Source organism: Suricata suricatta, chromosome X (genome assembly GCF_006229205.1).
Source record: "Suricata suricatta isolate VVHF042 chromosome X, meerkat_22Aug2017_6uvM2_HiC, whole genome shotgun sequence".
In the NCBI taxonomy this organism is placed as follows: domain Eukaryota; kingdom Metazoa; phylum Chordata; class Mammalia; order Carnivora; family Herpestidae; genus Suricata; species Suricata suricatta.
Window position 1 is genome coordinate 55,633,028 of NC_043717.1, and position 17,420 is coordinate 55,650,447.

General features: G+C 38.0%; 1 long non-coding RNA gene across 1 annotated transcript in view; it reads right to left on the reverse strand.

Annotated features, from left to right (window-relative positions):
- Positions 1-16,045, reverse strand: part of LOC115284364 — a 71,708-nt gene extending 55,663 nt beyond the window's left edge. The window contains exons 1-2 of the long non-coding RNA XR_003905171.1: positions 15,796-16,045; positions 13,856-14,120 (exon numbers count right to left, since the gene is read on the reverse strand). This is a non-coding gene — a long non-coding RNA (uncharacterized LOC115284364). The remainder of the gene's footprint in view (positions 1-13,855; positions 14,121-15,795) is intronic.
- Between the last annotated feature and the right edge of the window lie 1,375 nt (positions 16,046-17,420).

Here is a 17,420-nt window from a genome sequence, read left to right on the forward strand (position 1 = left end):
CTTTAGTTTAGTCCCTCAGGCTAATTGATATAGAATGTTTATATTTCAGGAAACAGCCAGTAGACCTCAGATATAATTATACCCCGATTCAAATAAAGGTATAGGTAGGAATGGTGGCAAATGTCCACATTTTTCTGTTTGTAACATAAAATATAGAATGTATACTTTTGAGGTTTGTTATGGAACTATTTTGAATATCATAAGATAAAATAAGCCCTCTTAGGAAAAAATGGCCAATATTCGAGCAGCAAGCTTTTTTCATTACATTTTCCCTTAAGTCCTATCATGGAGTATCATTATTTCGGAGAAAACATAAAGGAGGAAACAGAATTTTCAGAAAAGTATTTGGAAAGTTACTGTCTTTTACAATCTGTGTTTTTTGGTCTTATTTTTAGTTTCAAAAGGATAATCTATGCACATGGTAAACATGTACATAGTAATGCATGCGCAGAGTTAACCTCACTAGAAGGAAACACTGTTAAAAGCTCCCGTGTTGCTTTCCAGAAATAATCTACATATGTACAAGCATATGTATGCATATTGTTATAATTTTACATGTTATAAAAACTTCTGGGGTGCCTGAGTGGTTCAGTTGGTTAAGCGTCTAACTCTTAAGTTTTGGCTCAGGTCATGATCTCATGGTTTGTGGGTTTAAGCCCCACATTGGGCTCCATGCCAGCAATGCAGAGCATGCTTGGGATTCTCTCTCTCTCTCTCTCTCTCTCTCTCTCTCTCTCTCTCTCTCTGTCTCTTAAATTAAATAAACATTAAAAAAAAAACTTCCTTGAAGGTTTCTATCTGTCAGGTTTGCTTAATAGCAACACCTGATTCCCACAGCATGGACTAAACTATTTGGCCAAAACTATCTCCAAAGATTCAGCCAACCAGCAGTCTCTACCTTAATGTACATACCCAGGACCCAAGTTACCACTGTAGGAGGAAAATGAGAATAAATCCTTGGATAACAATGTGTACTTCTTTTAGGAAAATGGGGATATTAGTACCTATCTCATAGGATTGTTGCAATTCCTCAAAAATAAAACAATATAAATGCTATGTAATTGTTAGCTGCTGTCATTATTTGTATTGTTGTTTGCTGTTGTTACTTGGAGAGAATAGTCTGGGGATTCTTGAAGCTATTCCCTATTTTCTCTGGATCTTCCTCTCAGGTACCTCCAAAGTTGGGAACCTTTATATTGTTACCACTCTCCCTCTGGGATGTCTCTCTTACCAGGATCCAAACTCTGTAGCCAATTGGTAACCAAAACTATACCTCAAAGGCTCTCTTGGACACAAGGAAAACCTAGCTTTACTACCTAATGTTCCCCTCATGGCATCAAGGAGATAAACGTCCATATGTTACTACTCATTACTGTTCTTCTAAAGAACGGTATGGAAATGGAATGGACAGACTGGCAGCTACTACATTTTCTGGAAAATTACTCAACCCAGAACATACTGCCTGCATCTCCTTTGTCTGATTTGGTTCCTCCTTATTCCTACACTTATCACTGCTTCTGAGGAAATGCATGTTACTGGCTAGTAACAAACACTACACTGGTTTACCCTGCAGGATAGACCTTTAGAAAGCTGGTACTGCTGGGACAGAGTGGACTCCACAGTCACAGGTCAGATATCTGAATCCTAGGTTTGCCATATCATTCCCTTAGAAACCCTTTGAAGAGGGGAAGCCAAACTCAAAGATATTCAGTACATCTTCTCACACTTATATCTCTTTATCTAGAATGCTACTCAGCAAATGAAACACTAGCTTTATTCTACTAGTTAGTCTCATCGCTGGCCATCTGCCTACTTCCTGGTTTCTTCCAAACATAAATTGAATGTTTGGCTCCTGGTGCAAGTCTTTGTATCATCATGGAAGGACTTCAGCATCCATGAAGATTAACCAGAGTGCCACTTTCCTGCCTCACTTCCAGTGATATTTCCCTTCATTTCAGTTGTCTACAACCATAGTCACATCCGTGATCATTTTACCACTCAAAACTGCTCTACCTCTAAAATCTAAATTCATATATCCCACTCTCAAGCTACTTATTTTTTTCACATTAAAGACTTTCTATTTCCTCATACCTATTATTGCTATTCATTGGTCTTCTATTTGCTCTCAACATATCAGCCCCCTTCAGCCTAATTTTCTTCCCTGAATGGCCTGGCCCAAAAACCATTATTTCAACCAGTACCTTTTACATACTCTTAAGTGACCATATTTTGACTTAGTGCCACCCCAAAATTCATGGTCTCTTGCTTCAGAAAAACTCTCAGTGCCACACAGCAATTTTTCCAAAAAATCCAAGCCAGCTTTATCTCTCCTCACTTCCTTCTTTAAATTGTTTTCTGTTTCTTTATTTATTTTTAAGAGACAGACAGAGACAGCACAAGCAGTGTAGGGTCAGAGAGAGAGGGGGACACAGAATCTGAAGCAGGCTCCAGGCTCTGAGCTAGCTGTCAGCACAGAGCCCTATGTGGGGCTCAAACCCATGAACCGTGAGATCACGACCTGAGCCCAAGCCAGATGCTTAACTGACTGAGACACCCAGGGGCCCCTCTCCTCTCACTTTCTATACCTTCTAAGATCTCTTTTCATCAATCACTGCCCTTATTTCTGAATCTTCACCCCTTACCTCTCTGCTGTTTCTTCTCTGTATACAACTGTATGTTCAAACCTCTCATTATTTAAGAAACACTGTCTGAAACTTGTCTCTCTGTTTGCTGCCCTCTCTCTCCTTTTCTTTCCAACCAAGCTTTTCAAAAGGACAGTCTACATTCACTGTCTTCATTTCCTCTATCTATATTCCCCCCCTCAACACACTCCAAGCTGGTTCTGTTTCTGGAGTAGGTCACCTCCTACCCTTGTTTGTACCTCTGTCTAAAACCTCATCACTTTATTGTAAACACCACTAAACCTAAGCACTCAAAAAATAAGAACTTGTCTAACTTATCTATGTGGTCTCAGAGCCTAGCACAGTGCTTGATTGATAGGAGGTGCTCAATAAACGAATTATGTCACAAACACTTACTGAACACCTACTAGGAACCAAGCACTGTAGCGGTTCTGTTAGAATCCACATCACTTGGACCCCCATAACATACCACCAGAATTAGATACAAGCATCCTTATTCTTACAGAAACTTTCGTCCTTAATGACTAACAAGTCAGTACATTTAATTAAGCCACACCACCTTTGCTATATGCTGTGCCTTACTCATAGTAAACATTTAATATTCGTTGAAGGGATGCCTGGTAGATCTCAGCAGACCCAAGGGCTGCTATTGTAAATGGCCACAGAGGGGCTTGTCTGGAATCTGCTTCCTTACAGAGAGCTTTTTGTTTTGTTTTGTTTTGTTTTGTTTTGTTTTGTATTGTTTTGTTTTTTTAAGCCACCTCTAAACAGTTCCCTAGAAACACATTTATTTGCAGCTCCATCTCAATATTGCTGATAATTTCAGTAAGCTAAAAGCCATTTCTTTACCTTCAACTTCTCTCCTTCTCCAAGCTTTTTCCCTTCCACCTACAAATGGGTACAAAATTCACTCCTACCCACAAATAAAGAAATACATAAATTAAAAGCCCTCTCTTAACCCCAAAGTCTCACTTTATGCCAAACCGTTCCTTTTTTCTGTTATATTTTACAAAAGTAGTCTATATTTGTTAGTTCAAATATCCTTTTTCCTACTGGTTTCTAAATAAAGTGGTCAGGAAGGATATAGGCTATAGATTTGTCAGAGAAAACCACACAGACAAGTAGAAAGAAAGGAAATAGGGGAAATTCTGAGATTAAAGTGCAGGAGATATAAAGGTATTGGGGGAGTATGAAATACATCTATTTTTTCTATAGTCTGTTTTATAATTTTCTTCTTTTAAACACATAACACATGCATGTTCAAAGGGCACAAAGGATACAAAGTGAAAAATAAGTGTTTTCCCCACTCCTGCCCAGGTCCCCTCTTTGCAGGCAATCGCTGATAAGTTTCTTGTGTATTACTCCAGAGATAATCCATGCATTTACAGATATTTACATAGATGGAGTCTCTATACACAATGGTAAAAAAAAATATAGTAATTGCCATGAGAAGGATGCACTGACAAGTACAAGAGGACATGTTAAAGAATTAGGGAATGTGATCTTTCCTCCAAAATAGTCTTACTCCTCTTACTCCTCAGTCCCGACTTCCATTAGTCTTTCCATCCTCAGGAGGACATGTTAAAGAATTAGGGAATATGATTTTTCCTCCAAAATAGTCTTACTCCTCTTACTCCTCAGTCCCGACTTCCATTAGTCTTTCCATCTTCCCAAATTGCCAAAGCTCAGAGCTTCTGAGCATCTACCTTTGGGACAGCCCTGTGAAGTAAGCAGAGCCCTAATGGTTATCTGCAATTACAGTTAAGTTGATTCATAATTTCTCCACCCTTGCTACTGCTACATTCAATTTTACTTTCAAAATGTAAATTACATACATCAATTCCTCACTACCTCCACTATCTCATTCTCCTTTAGGCCCTTATTACTTGTCATTTGTAAAATTGGAATAATTGCCTACTTTATGGGGTTAAGTATACTCATTAAAATCAAACAAGATTAAGAACTGTAATATTACCACAAATTTGTGTTCTCAAGAAATATCTGTTTTCTTCTCTTCTCTCCCCAATATCTCCCCATCCTTAATCCATTCTCCACATTACATATCTGATTCATCAAATGATGTAGAATTCTTAACTTTTTTCTGTGTCCATCCTCTATTGACCCCAACATCAGGGCATCAGAATATTACAATTCACCTGGAATCTGAAGAAAAACACTAAAAATTCTGGGTGCAGCCATACCAAAGAAAAATCACACTCAGTGTCTCTCAAAGGCATTGATTTTACAATCTATGGTAGCATCATTGACATTTAGAAGTTAAGAAAGTCAAGATCTTCCCTGCATTTTCTACCTAGAAAAATCCTGCATATAGCTTAAATTTCACATTCTTCTTGAAGCTTTCCAAGATCCTGCCCACATTACCTCTTAACTTGAATCTGAATGAATGTTTCTTTTCTCTGCATTACCAAAAATGGAGCGAGGGAAAGAAGGAGAGAAGTAGAGTGAGGGAAGAAAGAGAGAGAGGAAGAGAAAGATAAGAAGAGGAAGGTGGGAGGAAAGGTATAAGAGAGGGAGTCTAAATTCTATCCTTCCTTGGTCTGGTCCAGCCCAGTGGTTCTCAGTTCCCATTCTAACAAAAATCCATTGTCCTATTTCCTAAAGTATGCCTAACTGAATAAGGTTAAAGTGATGGTTACCAGGCAGCAGGTAAGGAGATCCCTTCCACCCCTAATTTGTACATTTAGATTAAAGACACATACAAGAAAATATGCATTACTTTTAAATAAATTTAATTATTTCCAGGTCGATTTAGCTTTGGAAATATAATTTCAGCATAATTTAACTTTATCGTAAATTTCATAATATGCTCATATTGATTAAATAATCAATATTTTCCTATTTCATTAACTTTAAAAATATTTCTAATAGTTTTGTAAGTCTTCTATCGTATTTATATCCACAGTATATACATTCCCCTATTCTTGGGCATTTTGATTCTCATTGCCATTCTCCTTTTTACAAATGTCATACTGAAGATACATAAATCTTTATCTGAATCTCTATTTTCTCAAGAAGATTGTTAAAAGTTGAATTTCTGAGTCACAAGATAATGTTTAGATCTGTTGATATGTATCATCAAATTACTTCCCCATATGACATATCAATTTAATCCACTGACAATATATAAGAATGACTATATCACTGCACTCTAACCGGCATAGAGTACTATCTTTCCCATTTTTCTCTAATTTGAGATGCAACAAAATATGACATACCATCATTGCTTCAATTTGATTTCCTTCATTACTAGCAAAATGGAAGAGTTTCTTCAATAATGTTAATATACATGATTTGTTTTCCCTTTTCTTCAAATTACCTATATATTTCCTTTGCCCATTTTTTTTTGGCCTGGGATCTTGCTCTTTTTTCATTTTGGTATATTTAGCATGTTATATAATAATCATAATTATGTAATTATGTATTTCATTATTCATAGTAGTTAGGTTTATAAAGTCACTGCAAACACTAAATTAATAAATACTGGACCATTGCTCCTGAGGAAATACAGGGTTAGGTTCCTGTGAGAATCAGTCACAACATTTTTGTCAATAAATCATTACATACATTGTTTATGTGTGTTTCTGTTTAAAGACACTTTATTATTTATTTTTTAAACATTTTTTTCATTTTTGAGAGACAGAGTGTGAGTGGGAGAGAGGCAGAAAAGAGAAAGAGAGACACAGAATCTGAAGCAGACTCCAGGTTCTGAGAGCTGTCAGCACAGAGCCAGAGGCAGGGCTCAAACCCATGAACTGTGAGGCCATGACCTGAGCCAAAGTCAGAGGCTTAACCAACTGAGCTACCCAGGCACCCCTAAAGACACATTATTTAATATGCATTGTTGATTCGTTAACATTGAACTTATAGCCAACTGTGCTGGGAAATTAACTTTCTTCTCGAGTACACATGGCACATCCTCCAAGATAGATCACATACTTGACCATAAAGCAGTGCTCCATGAATAAAAGCTAATTGAGATCATTCCATGCACACTTTTAGATCACAATGCTATGAAACTTGAAATCAATCACATGAAAAAGTATGGAAAACCTCCAAAAATGTGGAGGTTAAAGACCACCCAACTAAAGAACAATTGAGCTAATCAGGCAACTAGAGAGAAATGTAAAAATATGTGGGAACAAATAAACATGAAAAACCAACAATACAAACTGGGATGCAGCAAAGGCAGTCCTAGTAGGAAAGTATATTGCAATGCAGACTATTTCAAGAAATTAGAAAGAGCACAAATTCAAAATCTAACAGAACACCTAAGGGAATTAGAAGGGGAGAAGCAAGAGCACCCCAAATCTAGTAGAAGAAGAGAAATAATAAAGATAAGGACAGAAATAAACAAGATACAATCCAAAAAAAAAAAAACAGTTAAACAGATCAATGAAACTTAGAGTTGTTTTTATTTTTAAAAAAATAAACAAAATCTATAAACCTCTATCCAGGCTCCTCAGAAAGAAAAGAGAGAGCATCCAAATAGACAAAATCACGAATGAAAATGGATCTATTACCACCAATTCATCAGAAATGCAAGCAATCATCTGGGAATACTATGAAAAATTATAAGCCAAAAAACTGGACAATCTAGAAGAAAAGGACTGATTCCTAAACACATATGCACTACCAAAATTCTAACAGGACAAGATAGAAAATATGAACAGACCCATAACTAGGAAAGAAACTGAATCAATTATCAAAAATATCCCTAAAATAAGAGCCCAGGGCCAGATGGCTTCCCAGGAAAATTCTACCAGACATTTAATGCAGAGTTTATACCCATTCTTCTCAAGCTATTCCAAAAAATAGAAATAGAGGGAAAACTTCCAAACTCATTCTAAGAAGCCAGCATCACTTTGATTCCCAAACGAGACAGAGAGCCAACAAAAAAGAGAACTACAGGCAATAACCTTAATGAATACAGATGCAAAAATCCACAACAAGATACTAGCAAATCGAATTCAACAGCATAAAAAATAATTAGCCATCATGATCAAGTGGGATTAATCCCTGTGTTATAGGGCTGGTTCAATATTCACAAATCTATCAACGTGATACATCACATTAACAAAAGAAAAGACAAAAAACATATGATCCTGTCAATAGATGCAGAAAAAGGATTTGACAAAGTACAGCATCCTTTCTTGATAAAAACCCTTGAGAAAGTCGGAATAGAAGGAACTTACTTAAAAATAAAAGCCATTTATGAAAAGCCCACAGCTAATATCACCCTCATTGGGGAAACATTGAAAGCTTTCTCCCTGAGATCAGGAACACGACAAGGATGTCCACTCTCACCACTGTTGTTTAACATAGTAGTGGAAGTCCTAGCATCAGCAATCAGACAACAAAAGGAAATAAAGGACATCAGAATTAGCAAAGAAGTCAAACTTTCACCTTTTGCAGATGACATGATACTCTACATGGAAAACCCGATCAACTCCACCAGAAGACTTCTAGAACTGATCCAGAAATTCAGTAAAGTCTCAGGGTACAATATCAATGTACAGAAATCACTTACATTTTTATACACCAATAATGAAGCAACAGGAAGAGAAATCAAGAAACTGTTCTCAATTACAATTGCATGAAAAACCATCAAATACCTAGGAATAAACCTAACCAAAGATATAAAAGACCTATATGATGAAAACTGTAGACACCCTATGAAGGAATTTGAAGAAGACAAAAGAAATGTAGAAACATTCCATGCTCATGGATGAAAAGAATAAACATTGTTAAAATGTCTTTATTACCCAAAGCAATCTACACATTCAATGCAATCCCCATCAAAATGGCACCAGAATTCTTCTCAAAGCTAGAACGAACTATCCTAAAAGTCATATGGAACCACAAAAAAACCCAAATAGCCAAAGTAATATTGAAGAAGAAAACCAAAATGGGAGGCATCACAATTCCAGACATTAGCCTCTACTACAAAGCTGTCATCATCAAGACAGTATGGTATTGGCACAAAAACAGACACATAGACCAATGGAATAGAATAGAGAATCCAGAACTGGACCCACAAATGTAAGACCAATTAATCTTTGACAAAGCAGGAAAGAGTATCCAATGGAAAAAAGACAGGCTCTTTAACAGATGGTGCTTGGAGAACTGGACAGCAACATGAAAAATAATGAAACTGGACCACTTTCTTACACCATACACAAAAATAAACTCAAAATGGATGACGCACCTGAATGTGAGACAGGAATCCATCAAAATCCTTGAGGAGAAAGCAGGAAATAGCCTCCTTGACCTGAACCACAATGATTTCCTACTCGACACATCCCCAAAGGCAAGGGAAATGAAAGCAGAAATGAACTATTGGCACCTCATCAAGATAAAAAGCTTCTGCAATGCAAAGGAAACAATCCAGAAAACTAATAGGCAACTGACAGAATTCGAAAAATTGTTGCAAATGACCTATCAGATAACGGGCTAGTATCCAAAATCTACAAGGAGCTCACCAAACTCCACATCCGAAAAACAAATAACCCAGTGAAGAAATGGGCAGAAGACATAAACAGACACTTCTCCAGAGAGGACATCCAGATGGCCTACAGGCACATGATACGATGCTCAGCCTCACTCATCATCAGGGAAATACAAATCAAAACCACACTGAGATATCACCTCACACTGGTCATCGTGGCTAAAATTAACAAATCAAGAGACTATAGATGCTGGTGAGGATGTGGAGAAATGGGTACCCTCCTACACTTTGATGGGAATGTAAAGTGGTACAGCTGCTCTGGAAAACAGTGTGGAGGTTTCTCAAAAACCTATCAATAGAACTCCCCTATGACCCAGCAATAGCACTGCTAAGCATTTACTCAAGGAATACAGGAGTGCTGATGCATAGGGGCACATGTACCCCAGTGTTCATAGCAGCACTTTCAACAATAGCCAAATGATGGAAAGAGCCTAAATGTCCATCAATTGATGAATGGATCAAGATGTGGTTTATCTATGGAATGAAATACTACATGGCCATGAAAAAGAATGAAATATGGCCATTTGTAGCAAAGTGGCTGGACCTCGAGGATGTCATGCTAAGCGAAGTGAATCAGGTGGAGAAGAACAGATATTATATGTTTTGACTCATAGGTCTAACAGGAGAAACCTAACAGAGGACCATGGGAAGGGGAAGAGGGGGAATTAGGGAGAGAGAGGGAAGCAAATCATGAGAGATTCTTGAATATTGGAAACAAACTGAGGGCTGCAGGGGCAGGGGTAAGGGGTGGAGGAGGGAACTTGTGGGGAAGGGCACTGGGTGTTACATGGAAACCAATTTGACAATAAACTATAAGTAAAAAATGAGATCAGATGGGGCTGGTGATATCCTACAACCACTTTGTGGTTGCATCCTGCAGCAAAGCAAGACCAGGCATGCAGCTAGAAGCCAAGTCAATTCTAGGGACAAAAAAGGTTCAAATGCAGTGTTCTTCATGCCGCAGAACAGTATTTCTCTGGTTACTGTCAAGGACAACCTGCATCAGAGTCATTGAAAGTGTATAGTGTATAGAATAAAGGAAATAAGGGTCTTGCTCTTACCCCACTCCATAACAGAAGTACTGTGTTTAGTTTTAGAACACCACACCTCAAGACTGATAAAACCAAAATATGATATATCCTCAAAAGGAAAATCTGGCTGATGAAGAGGCTGGAATTCAAGACATTCAGAATTATCTTTGATTTATGGATGTCAGGCCTATAGAATTGAATAATTGGGGTTACATGACTGTCAATCTCGAATAGTTAAAGAGCCATTGAATGGAAAAAACTCTTTCTAGTAGACAATGTCACCCATACATGTGGCTTTATGTACCTTTACCCTGGCAGTTGATTTTCAAATCTGTATCTCCAGACCCAATCATTCTCCTGAGCTTCATTCAGCCCTTTCTTAATCTCTCCACCTGGATTCTCCACAAGCACCTCAAACTCCACATGGTTAAGTCAAACTATTATTATTCACATTTTCGTGAATAATGAATCTGGGGCTCAAAGAAACTAAAGAATTTCCCATGGGTTCCAGTTAAAGGAATTAAATCTAACCTATCTGATTATGCTTATGCCCTTTCCACTTTTATGAATGCTGATTTCTATAATATTAGGGGGAAGGAAACCAGAATATTACATATCTATCTCATAGCTCTTAAACAGAGTAGCACATTTCATAGAGGAGTCTGTCATTTCTGAAAAAACAAATCTGCTCTAGGTAGCTCTAATTCTATATTTGCTAAGATACATTTTTAAAAATAAGTTCCTGGAAATATCAGGGGCAAAGTTATTAAATTAAACATATTTTGAAAAGTCTCTTCTCCTCTCTGGACCACAGTTTTGTTCTTCAAAATAAATATGGCCCTTTGTAGGAAAGTGGATGGACCTTGAGGGTGTCATGCTAAGTGAAATAAGTCAGGTGGAGAAGGACAAATACCATATGTTTTCACTCATAGGTCTAACAGGGGAACAGGCGAAACCTAATGGAGGACCATGGGCAGGGGAAGGGGGAAAAAGAGTTGGGAGAGAGAGGGATGCAAAACCTGAGAGACTATTGAATACTGAAAATGAACTGAGGGTTGAAGGGGAAGGGGGTAGGGGAAAGGGGTGGTGGTAATGGAGGAGGGCATTTATGGGGAAGAGCACTGGGTGTTATATGGAAACCAATTGGACAATAAACTATTAAAAATTTTTTTTAAAAAAGGTAGGTTTGTCTGGACTTTGAAAATCTGTATGTTATTTGACAGCTGTGACATTCTGTGAGTCTATGGAAGACAGTGTTCCATGTAGGTACAGATTTATGAATAAATAGTCATGCCATTTAGCCTGTGTAAAGCTCAGTTTCATTCCAATACTATCCTCCAGGACCTGCTAGACTAGAGACTGATCATATATCTTTATGATACTCTCATCTACTCCAGGCACCCAGCCCAGCATGACGCATTTGTCCTCACAGTTCTGACTTGCCTCTGGCAATATCAACTCTTTACTCAACTGGAGAAGTGATCAGGTAAAAAGTGGAAATTCTGTCACATCTTTCCCTATCTAGGGTTCTGATATGCTCCCCCAATGTCACTTTCTAGATGCATGAACTTGAGAAAGTCACTTAACCTTTCTGAGCCTCTTTTATCTCATTTGTAAAAGAAATGCTAATGATACATAATTCACATGATTGTTGTGAGAATTAAAAACTAATGTGTGTAAAAGCACCAGGCAAGGCATATACAAGATGCTTAGTAAATGCTTTATTTCTTCAGTAGTATACTTGACTGAGCCATACCAACTAACCCCAGGGTTTCCCTAGATTAACTGGCTATTATGAGGGTTACCCAATACCTCTCCTTTCTGATCACTACCCCCTCCATCAACCAGACATTGAAAAAATGCTCACAGCAATTCTCTCAATCTACTGAACTGTAGCAATTAAGACTGCATTTCAGGTTTTATAGCAAAAATTAAATCCCTAATAAGTAGTCAGCTGTTTCCTGCTTAAATGTTTTCTATCATAGGGAACTCACTCCCTTCCAGCACAGCCCATTTCATTTTCAGTCAGCTCTACCATAAACAACTTCCACTTCACAATCCTAATTCCGTATCTTGGGATGACAAAATAAAGATAAAATCCTCTTTCTTATGACAGCCTTGTAGATACTGGAAGACAGCAATAATGCCCCACTCCACCCTTCAAGCTTCTCTTTTTAACCTCTATTTTATCTTTGTCCCTCTTTAAAAGATAACCTCCACAATGGAACACAATACTTGAGGTGTGGTTCATACAAACTTAGAAAAGAATGGAATAATTATCCCTTCATTCTAGACTCTACACATTAACATAGCCTGAGTTTGCATTAACTTTCTTGGCAGCCATATCAAAAATATACCTATAGAATTGATAATTGTTTTAATTTTATTAAATTTATGAACAATCACATTTTTTAAGTTATTTTTTTTTGTTTTTGATCCATCTTTACAATCTAGTAAATTCTTCTTGGGTTCCTAGTTCTAGTATCCAGTATATATACTTCCCCTTCCACTCGAGTTCTTTCTTAAAATTTGATGAGCATATTTTTCTACATCTCCATCCAGTCATTAATTAAAATGTTGAAACCAAGACAGCCAGGTACAGAGTCCTACACCTTACCACCAAGGATCTCTCTTTGCAATAGTGAAAGTCAACTTTTTTTTCCTGCCTTCAACACACCTTAAGACCCTTCCTACCACCCATTTACATCAATCACAGTAGCTCATAAAACATCAGAAATACCCAAGGAAAAGCAGGCCTTCTAAAGGGAGTACTCTCATGGGGGAAGGGCCTATGCAATTTAGAAAAAATTTCACTGGGTGATTCTACTAAACCCCTCAGAAAATGTACCCTACCCTTCCCTTTCACTTCACACACACTTATCAAGAATTTCTGCTCCTCCAGAGAAACATAGAATTAATATAAATGGTTTCCTTATCTGTATGATGGAGATAATTAAACATATGTCATAAGGCTGTTGTCAGGATTAAATAACTAATGTATAAAGTACTTAGCACAATGCCTGGTATATAGTAAGTATTCAATAAATAGTAATACTTTTTAAAAATTGGAGATTCTAACTAAAGGAATGTTACAGTTCGTGTTTTCTCCATCTTGCTATCCAGGATGTCATAAAAATAAAAATCTTTGTCATGCATCTTGGTGTAATACATGTACACTGAAGCTATCACATATTTGCATCTATTAGTCAAATGATTATATTTTTAAAAGGCCATATTTCCAAGCCCACAAATCTGAGTACAGGACACAGCTTCCTAATGAAGCCAAAAATACCTTGAAATTTAATGTTTTTTTACAGCTCAAGCTCTACTGCCTGACCTGGCTCTCATCCCCTTCACCTATGAATGGCAGAATCAGGGCTTCTGTATTCATGAAGGTCCACATTATTGCCCTTCTTTTTGCTTCTTTACCTGATCTTCAGGGTGCCTGGGTGGCTCAGTTGGTTAAGCATCTGACTTCAGCTCAGGTCATGATCTCACAGTCTGAGGGTTTGAGCCCCGCATCGGGCTCTGTGCTGACAGCTCAAAACCTGGAGTCTGCTTCAGATTCTGTGTCTCCCTCTCTCTCGGCTCCTCCCCTGCTCACTCTCTGTCTTACTCTCTCTAAATAAAATAAAGACATAAAAAAGCTTCTTTACCTGATCCTGATGTTTTCAGGGACGGTGACAGAATCCAAGTGAAGTAATCCAGGCTTGCTTTGAATTAAATAATTTCAAGATGTTTGTGGTTGAAGGAGAGTTTGTTATACCCCACCCTGTTTACACGAGGCAAACCTATCACTGATATCTTTGACATGATTCCTCCATCTCCTATCCCCCACCTCGTGTCACCAGTTTATGATGGTGCATACCACATCTCAGGGCTTCTGGTGGCCACAGGTCCAGGATGCAGTAGGAAATGAATCTGCAACCAGAGGTATCTATGAGTCTGAAACATTGAAGTCATTTTTTGCTGTGTATTTTCTGAGTGTTACTTTAATGATCAACATATTATTATAAAAATAACAGTTTCTGACATCTATATGCACTTTCTAGTTTATAAAGTACTTCAATGAACAATTTGTCCCTAGCTCCTCATCACAGTTCAATAACTTCATCTGGGTAAAGCATTACTGACAATTTAAAAAAAAACTGTCTTTATCAAGCTAAATTATGTATTATTTCCCCACACATAAACAAAAGTAACCTCTGCCACAATATTTAGTTTAATCATACAAAAATGTTGAATGGCAGTTACTTTGCTCCAAAAGGCATGAATATCTAAGGTTGTTTTTTTATAGGGCAAATGATATTAACTTTATTTTACAAATGAGAAAAGTAAGTCTTTGAGAGGTTAAATAATTTGCTCAAGGTCCACATAGCAAATAGCAGAAATAGAATTCAAAACTTGGTTCTCTGACTCCAAATCTTCTGATATTTTTTTACCTTGACATTTGGAAGTGAGATTCAACTACTTTGATTAAAATGGCTGCCTTTCTCCCCTGTCAAAAAATCGCAATAGCTAACTGAATCCATCTTCCTAAAAAACACATTTCAAATGACAGGATCCTAAGCCAAATTCTTTCACAAGAAAGATCTTTTCACAAAAAGATCACTTTCCTTCCCAGGCAGCTAAGTTCCTATGCCATTCTAAAAATCCTCTCTTTTTTTATGTGATAGGTAAACAGCCATAGAGTCTCATCCATCTGCAGGAAAGATGTTGAGACATACTGCGCCAAACCAGAGCTCCAGCCCCACCCTCAACCTTGTAGCATTCTGTCACTCAGCATCAAAGCATCTGGCCTTGTCCCACTGTCCCAGTGCAGAAATTCTGCACAAATTAGAAATGCTGAAATATATAAAAATTCCATTTTTCAGCTCCCATTTTTTTCAACCCCTATTGCAGTCCTCACAAAAGACAGAAGGACAACCACCTGGGAGGAATCCAGACAACACAGACCAATTTTTACTTCAGTCAACAACAAGAAGGACATAGATAACCAGTCTCACGGGCAAGAGATTAGATACCTTTCTCAACCTGCCACCTTCTCTGAAAAAATTGCAAGGTATAGTAATCAACTCAATTCTAGTTATCTGAGTCATTCACTTCATGATTTACCTACCATAATTAGCTTTTTCTTCAAGGTTTACCAATCCCTTCTTCTAACCTAAATAGAAACCCTAAACAGCTAAAAAAACATTATGACCATCCACAGTTAAAGGAGTGGGAAGTTGTCATTTGTGGTTTGGGACTCTAGTAATTGCAAATTGAGATGAGGCCACAAACAAAGAATGGCCCCTGGGGTTGGCTTACAGAACCGGGCAACACTGGGGCCACATACAAGTCAGTCTAAGCTCCAGCTGGATGGGGCTGCTAGATGGTTTCAGCTTCCATACTGCTTCCCATACCTACAAAGGCAGAGCCCAAGATCCTGCATTACCGCCTCAAAATGGCCTCTCACCTTTCAAAAACAAAAAGGCTTGGATGCAACTAATCTCTTTTAAGCCTTCCTCAGCCAGCTCTAGCTCCCATATTTTCCTCTCTCGTTTGATGTATTTTATTTCTTAGTTCTTAGCCCATTTTCAACTTCTTTAAGTACCTGATTCCTTGCTTTGCCTTGAATCAGCATCATCTTCAGCAATCTTCTTGAGTTTACCGACCTCAGGCTCCAGCTCAGCAAAATTAGTTTAAGCTGGTCAAAATAGATTTGAACATGTCAGAACTGATTTTCCCTTTCGAGGAAGGATTTGAATTGGTCATGAGCAAGTTCTGAACACTTTAAACCCATTTGGACCAGTTTTATGTTGTTAATTCAAGAAAGAGCCACTGAAAGGATCAACTTGAATCAGAGATGAGATGAAGCAGCTTCAATCTGCTTAGAAGACCAGTGTGGGGTACAAAAAGGACCTGATGCTAAGGACCATACCATTTGTGGTGGTGATGCTAGAGGGGGAAATCAGAGAGTACCTAGTAGTTTATGAGGTAGGATCAAACCACTGTAGACCCCGGGGGAGGAGCTAAAAAAACTGATGGTCAATGACGTAGGATCAAATTATTGGTGTGAGACACAAAGAGAAAAGATACTGATGCTCTCTAGATAAGATCAAACCACGAATGCTTTCCTATAAGGTGTCATCAAACCACTCTGGGATAAACAGAGAAAGAAGGAGAAGTGAAACTAAGAACATAATGGGCCTAGTAGTCTGTGAGACAGGATCAGACTACTGTGAAGTGGCAGAAAGGGGATGTTGTTCTAAGAAGCAAGATCAAACCACTGTGAAAGGGAGGGGAGCAATTAAAAGAAGGTGGAATACTTAAAGAAATTTAGATTCCTTTTAGTAAAGTAAAAAAGAATATAATATTCTGTAAAATCAGACCCTGTTTTTATTATTAACAAAGGGCAATTACATGTTTAATCCCTTTAATTCTTTACCCTGACGGTTGGGTCAGACCATCTTCCCGAAAAGGCCTCTGCAATAATTTCTAGCTGCCCCTGATGGTTTCTAGGCAACAGTATAGCTGCTGCCTGATGAACCTCGCCCTCCTGACATTAACTCCTGGGTTTCTGGAATGGAAACAATATGTACACATCTGAAATAATTGGGGAGCAAATTGAAACAGTATCATACAATGCTAGGTGGGGAAAAGTAGGAGAAAACCACACAGACATTCAAAGATTAAAGGAAGACAGCAGGTAGTTGGAAATGATGGATATGTGGAGGAAGAAAAACTCACAAAAGCACAGTTCTGTAGACCTAGAAAACATCAAGTCCAAGCCCACACAAAATCTTTGAGTCCTCCTATGACATCCTTTACCAGTCATGCTATCTTCAGTGAAAAAATGAGTAGTTTTTAAAAAAAAATGTTTATTTATTTTGAGAGAGTGTGTGTGAGCAGGGGAGAGACAGTGAGAGAGAGAGAGGAGAAAGAGAGAGAGAGAGAGAGAGAGAGAGAGAGAGAGAGAGAGAGAGAGAGAGAGAGAGAGAGAGAGAATCCCAAGCAGGCTCCACCCTGTCAGTGCAGAACCCAGCTCAGGGCCTGATCTTACCGACCAGGAGATCATGACCTGAACCAAAATCAAGAGTTGGACGCTTAAGTGACTGAGCCTCCCAGGCGCCTTGAAACATAAGTAGTTTTAACTTCCCAGGGTAATTCTTATCTTTTTTTAAAATTCTGAGCCAAATAATTTCCACCTAGGAGTCTGACTTCTGTCTTCTAAAGCAG